Raw genomic sequence first — 6,461 nt, 5'->3', positions numbered from 1 at the left:
TAGGGGGGAGGGCAGAGGCCGAGAGCTGACAGACCTTGGGCCAGGGTCTTTCAGGGTGGTTTGCCTTGGGCCTGCCGCATGGGGACCGGACAGCGAGCTGAGGGAAGTGGTGTGCTCCTTCCTCAGAGGAAGACTGATCTCCTGCCACTGCTCTAGCCTGTCACAAGTGTAGAGATGGACTCTGCATCAGTTGCGCCGCGGTGAGGTCAGTGTATGCCCCCACATCCACCCCCATGCCCTGCCCATGGCTTGCAGTTTGGATCTAAGGTGAGCAACTATGTCCCTGATGTATCCAGGAACCCTGTCTCACCTGTGCGGATCCATGAACACACATAGTCATCCGCTGCTCCAGAGGCAATTTCAACCTTGAGGATGGTTGCAGTGTCAAGTTCAGGTTCATTTCCTTTGCCTCCCAACTGGCCTGACTCTCCCAGTCTCTCGTCAGGCACTTCTGCACTGCTGGTCAAGCAAACGGCTTGAGTGGACAGGCGTCCTTTGCATTGAGCAGGGTTTGGCCGCTGGGTCACCCACTGCCAGAGTGCCCAGAATTCCAAGGGGCGTGTCCCAGTGATCAAATACCTTTAGACTCCGTCTGATTGGCTCGTGATGAGGTCTGGTGGTCACGATGTAGAGTTTGGCCTCTTCCTGCCAACATAGTCTGCGCGTGCATGGCGTCACAAAGCTCTGCGCATGGGTGTTTCCCCTTCCCTGCCTGTAGGCTGTTGGCAAGCAAACAGTTGCTGGTGTGGAGTAGACCGCAGCAGGTGGGCGGGCTGTGCTGGCCACTTGCTGTGCTCTCGTGTCCAGCTACTTCGCAGCTCAGGGTCACCGCCAGGGCCACATGGAGAGTGAGACGGGGCCAGAGGAAGGCGGGAGCTCCCCCGATCCTGGATTTTAGTTGTGAGCCTGGATCTTTACGCGGCAGGTGCCCTGGGCCCTACCTGCCGGGTGGGGGAGGCAGAGGCGATGCAGGTCCCAAGTGGCACACCAGGCGAAGAGGTCGCCCTGTTCAGGGTGGAAGCAGTAGAGAAAGGCGCGGCCCTGGAGGAGGGAGAGGTGGCGGGGATCGGGCAGGAGTTCCAGCTGCTGGTGGAAGACATCATGGAGGAGGTGGAGGTGGTGGCGGCGAACGAGGAGCCGGAGGAGGTGTCCTCAGAAGAGCGGGAGAGAAAGCCGGAGGAGCAGGGCCAGGAACATCCAAGACCTGGAGCCCTGAGTGACCGGCCCCCAATGGAGGCGCTGGCAGCCCTGCAGGTGGAGCTGGATCCTATGAATAAGAAAGCCCAAAGGGCCCACCCTCGGCTGAAAGACAAGAACTGTCAGAGGCGGAAGCTGCATCTAGAACACAGAAGCGCCATCATCCAGGGAATCCGTGGCTTCTGGGTCAAAGTTGTATCCTTGGTGTGGTGCTTGTGGAATTTGTTTTACCTGGGCTGTTGCAAAAGCAGTTTACAGATCTGGCAGTTTGGGTACAAAATGTGTTTATTGGATGATGGGTATTGACTGCTGTCCAGATATGATGGGTGATGTCCTTGCTGTTTTAGTTAGGAGGAATAATTGATACTTGGGCTTTACTTGCAGAGGTCCCAATAAGAATTGTCATTAGTACCAGGAACTCTTCAGAGAAAAGGCTTGTCTGGAATACAGGTCTCCTCCAAAAAGCTGAATGAATTTGGGGGTGATGTTGCAGTGTGTAAGTGCTCATGCTAGTTGCAGCGAGGGGTGCTTGTTTTCCAGAAATAAGCTAACTTTTAGGAGGCTGAGATGGAGCTTAGGACCTTTCTGTTAGGCACAGGACCTCCTTGGGTTGATAGGCATAGCCTTGGGGCTTGTTGGGCCTTCACACAGTCTGTGTGGACAGAGATGTGAGGAGTTAACTGGTAGCAAGTTGAAGTCAGACAATGCCAGGCTACTGTTGTTTAGGCTAGCTTTGTTCTTCCAGCACATCTAGAGGCTCCTTGACCTAAAAGCAGTTTATGAACCACCCTGAAATGTCAGTCATGATGAGTGTTCGAGATAAAGACATACTTAACTACATGACCAACTTAAAGGTCAGGCAGCAGATACTGATAATTGAGGAAGGGAGGTGCATGGGGAGGGGAGGGGAGATGATATATCCCTGAAAACAGAAAAGGACAGCTCTTCTATAAAGAGGTTTCACACTCACGCCACCCTGCACAGTTTGTCCTGGCAGGTGGAGGATCTCAGGCATCCCACTCTTTGCTGCAAGATCACATTGTCTTTTTGGAAGAACAGATATTTCCAGAATGAAGTGACTGTTAAGGAGTATCTCATTAGCATCACTGGTAAGAGGCAGCTCACTGGACTTGGGGTGTGGGGGCAGAAAGGGGTAGGTTGAACTTGGAAAGTGATTTAGGTCTTTCTCCCATACTCCTTTTCTTGCAGGATACCGATCATCTCATTCCTCACCAATTCAGTGGTAGCAGGGATTTGAACGTAAGGCATACAGCCACAGGCACCACCACAGCAGTGTTAACTTCTTCAACTGGTTCTTTGACCATAACCTCACAGGATCTGGCATGATTGCTGAGGTGGGGTCCCACTGGGCCTCTGGGCCAGAATTGGCAGTGGATTTTGGAGTTCTTGGCAGCACACCGGACGGCCCGGGGTCTGGCCAGCCCTGTGCTGACCTTGCTCATTCCCTGGCAGATCATCATTAAGGATCTGTGGCCCAATCCTTTGCAGTACTACATGAGGAGGAAGGCTCCACCATGAGAGGTACTGGGAGGACAAGAGATGGGGAGACCAGGGACTGGGCACTGACATAAGGGTTTTCCAGGAGCCTTGGTCACTTATTCCACTTGTGGATAGATTGAGACTCCTGGAGTACAGAGTGACACCAGTGCACGAGGGCATCAGCCTGAGACAGCAAGTGTTTCTAATTAGGGAAGCTTGAGGTAGATGAAGTGGCCTGGTCAGTCCAAAGTCACCCCGATTTAAATCTGACTCAGCTGCACATCTCTGAGCTGTCGTTCCATGGCCAACAATTCTGCCCTCAGCTTCCTCTTAAATTGGGTCCCACCTACTGTTCCTCACGAAGTCCCCTTTCCATAAAGGTCTGTGAGTCTTCTTTGCACAAGGCTATACCCCACTGACCATCATTTGCTTCCATTTTGATCATCACACTTCTCTGCTAATTTTCATTTGCATCTCTTTTGCCCGCCACAATCATTCTGAAAATACTGGCCATTGTGCAGGATTACAGAGATTTCTTTATTTTAACTGGAGGGTAGTTGCAGTATTGTGACGGTTTTTGCCGTACGTCAGCCAACATGAATCAGCCATAGGTGTACACGTGCTCCCCCAGTTCCTGAACCCCACCCACCCACCACCCTCCCCACCCCATCCCTCTGGGTTGTCCCACAGCTCGACTTTGGGTGCCTTGCTTCACGCATCAAACTCGCACTGATCGTCTCTGTTACACTGGTAATATATGTGTTTCAGGGCTATTTTCTTCAATCATCCCACCATCACATTCTCCCACTGAATCTTATCTGTTGCCCTGCATGTCAGATGGTCAGTACCTCCCACGTGGTCCTAAACTCTATATATTTGTGTTAGCATGCAGTATTTCTTTTCCTCTTTCTGACTTACTTCACTCTGTGTTATAGGCTCCATGTTCACTCCACCTCACTAAAACTGACTTTGATGTGTTCCTCTTTAGAACTGAGCAGCATGCCATTGTGTATAGGTACCATGATTTCCTTATTCCTTCATCTGCCAATGGACTTCTAGGTTGCTTCCATGTCCTAGATATAGTAAATAGTTCTACAGGGAAGACTGGGGTGCATGTTTTTTTTAGTATTTGCTTCTAGGAAATGTGAAAGATTGCAGACTCTCTCCTGGGACCAACTTGGAAGAGTGAAAATGTCTTTAGGATTGTTCAGAGAGGATAGGTTTATATATCTGTCTCTGTGTCTGTTTTGAAAGGAAACCCCTGATTTTGAGAAACTTATGATGAAGCGTCCCTCTTTACCTAAAATAGAAAACCTAAGAAGCTGCTTCACATGAAGATCAATGGCCGGTGTAGTTCCCAAGCACAGGAAAGTAATGAAAACTGGTCTGGTGGTGAAACGGATGGAGCGGGAGACACCAGTAGACCTGGAATAATTCCGGTGTCTGAAATAATTCTGAAAGATAAATAAACAGCCTTGACTGTATGTGTCTGTGTATTGTTTGGGCAGGTCCTCAGGGAAAATACTTCAGCTCCATGTAGGCTTCTCAGTTTACTGTGTGGGAATTACCAGTCCATGGAGAGTTGCAGAGGGGGTTGAGTCATACTTTGGGTGTGTGTCAGAGGACGCAGTTCTTCCTGTGGGGTGGGGGTTGGGGATGAAGGGGAAAGAAGACGAGGGGCCATTAACTGTGGGCCTGGCCATTTTGCACATTCATGGGAGGGGCGTGGTGAACAAGGGCCAGCGATTGAAATAGTGGAACTCAATGTTGTTGGATGGTGGCACCCCAAGTATCCTCTCTGTTGAATATCATCATAGAGTTTAAGAGTACAGAACAAGGAAAAAAGCCTTAACATTCAACTCACTGTGAACCAGATAGCCTCCTTGTGTACATGAGCATGTGGTCTTTTGCTGAGACAGTCACTTTGCCAGAGCGAGGGTTCCAGGCAACATCTTAGGGAATGGGAGTATAAGATAGATGGAGGGCCTGTGGCCCAGGGAGAGAGAGAGATGGGTGGGAAGACAGTGAGGATGTTAGTTTCTGGCAATAGTGACCAGGTGAAAAGGTAAAATCTGCCAGGAAACAGAGAAGCAAGGAAAAACAGATCCCATAATATATGTCTGAGCTCATGAGAACTCTTCTTTTTTCCAGGAACTCAGATTAGGTACAAAGTGTACAGGGGCAGAAGAGAGGGGAATGGGCATGATAAAGAGGCAAGGGCCAGCCTACCCAGCCGTGCGCTCTGTGTTCCATGATGGCTCAGTGGTTAATATCCCAATTTCCAGAGAGGTGTGAGCTCTTTGCCCCTGGCCCTCTATCAAGCTGCTGCTGCTGCCAAGTCACTTCAGTCGTGTCTGACTCTGTGCGACCCCATAGATGGCAGCCCACCAGGCTCCCCGTCCCTGGGATTCTTCAGGCGAGAACACTGGAGTGGGTTGTCATTTCCCTCTCCAATGCATGAAAATGAAAAGTGAAAGTGAAGTCGCTCAGTCGTGTCTGGCTCTTAGCGACCCCATGGACCACAGCCTCGCAGGCTCCTCCGTCCATGGGATTTTCCAGGCAAGAGTACTGGAGTGGGGTGCCACTGCCTTCTCTATCAAGCTAAGTTGCAGAAATCTCAACATTTGTCTCATGAACCCTCTGGTGACAGTGTCTCATCCTTACTGAATGGTGCGGCACAGACTGTTTTCAACCACAAGGGACCTGTCCTTCTTCTGGGCCTTTGTCACTACTCCATGGGCCAAGGGCCGATGGGAGCACCTGGGGCATATGGAACTCACCCAGGGACTGGTGAGGGTGAGCTTAAGGTGGTCCTTGCCAAGTAGATGACTGCTTCCTGGAAACATGTCCACATCTGGACAGGGCAAAGGACAGACTGGCACAAAGCCATTTGTGCCAACTCTCCATTAGGGAGAGTTCAACATTTGTCCCATTGTGTTCTCCTCTCGTCCCAGATACAATGGCTCCAACAGGGGCATGCCTGAGGGTGATATTTCTGTCCCACATGGAGTTCTCACTCCACAGCTTTTCTCCCTAAAGCAACATCTCTTTCCAGGGCAAAGGGTCAGGATTGAACTTCAAATTCATGGGTTTATGGATGTTCCCTTCAAGGTGCACTGAATTAGATCTCCTGCTCAGGGCCAGCTTTTGCATTTGCATATCTATAGCCTAGCTTTGCCCTTCTACAGAGGAGCATCTAAAGCTCTAGGAGTCAAGGCTTGGCCTTCTCTGGGTGCTGTCCAAACAACCAGCCCAGGAAACGCTATGGAAATGTGTCTTCTTACTTTCTCAATCTGTAAACTTCAAAGAACACTTGGGGCGTGCACAGGCTGCTTCCTGTCTTTCTCAGTCCTAGTTAAAAAACAAAACAGAACACGAACTATGCTCTAATAACTCTGCAGTCGGTGTCAGATGGCATAACAGTGCATGGTTTTTGGGACCTTAGACTGGACTCATTCTAGGGACTCCACGTTTATCCACATTCAGAAGTTTTAGTAAGGTTTTATAAAGAACTTAAAAGACCAGTAAAGTTTGGGACAGGGTCCCCCAAAGCCTAACATTCTCTGCCAATGCTTCAGTACAAGGGGTAGCTTTAGCTCTAACCTGTCCCAGAGTGAAGAGTGCAAAGCTGGTCATGGATTGGTTAGTAAAACTGAATCATGGTTGGTTGACTTGATTGTCATTCTCTGGAAACTTGCCATGACTTGTGTTCCACTCTCTTAAGGACTTTCAGCTGGGCCCTAAAGACTATTTGCTGTTAGAGT

The 6,461-nt window shown here is 49.9% G+C and overlaps 1 pseudogene; it reads left to right on the top strand.

The window, feature by feature from the left end:
* The first annotated feature begins 841 nt into the window (after positions 1 to 841).
* On the top strand, positions 842 to 2,784 carry LOC133053541 (testis-specific Y-encoded protein 3-like; annotated as a pseudogene).
* The last annotated feature ends 3,677 nt before the right edge of the window (positions 2,785 to 6,461 follow it).

This window comes from Dama dama, chromosome Y, assembly GCF_033118175.1.
Source record: "Dama dama isolate Ldn47 chromosome Y, ASM3311817v1, whole genome shotgun sequence".
NCBI lineage: Eukaryota > Metazoa > Chordata > Mammalia > Artiodactyla > Cervidae > Dama > Dama dama.
Note: the sequence above shows the minus strand (reverse complement) of the source record. Positions and strands in the feature narration are given on the sequence as shown.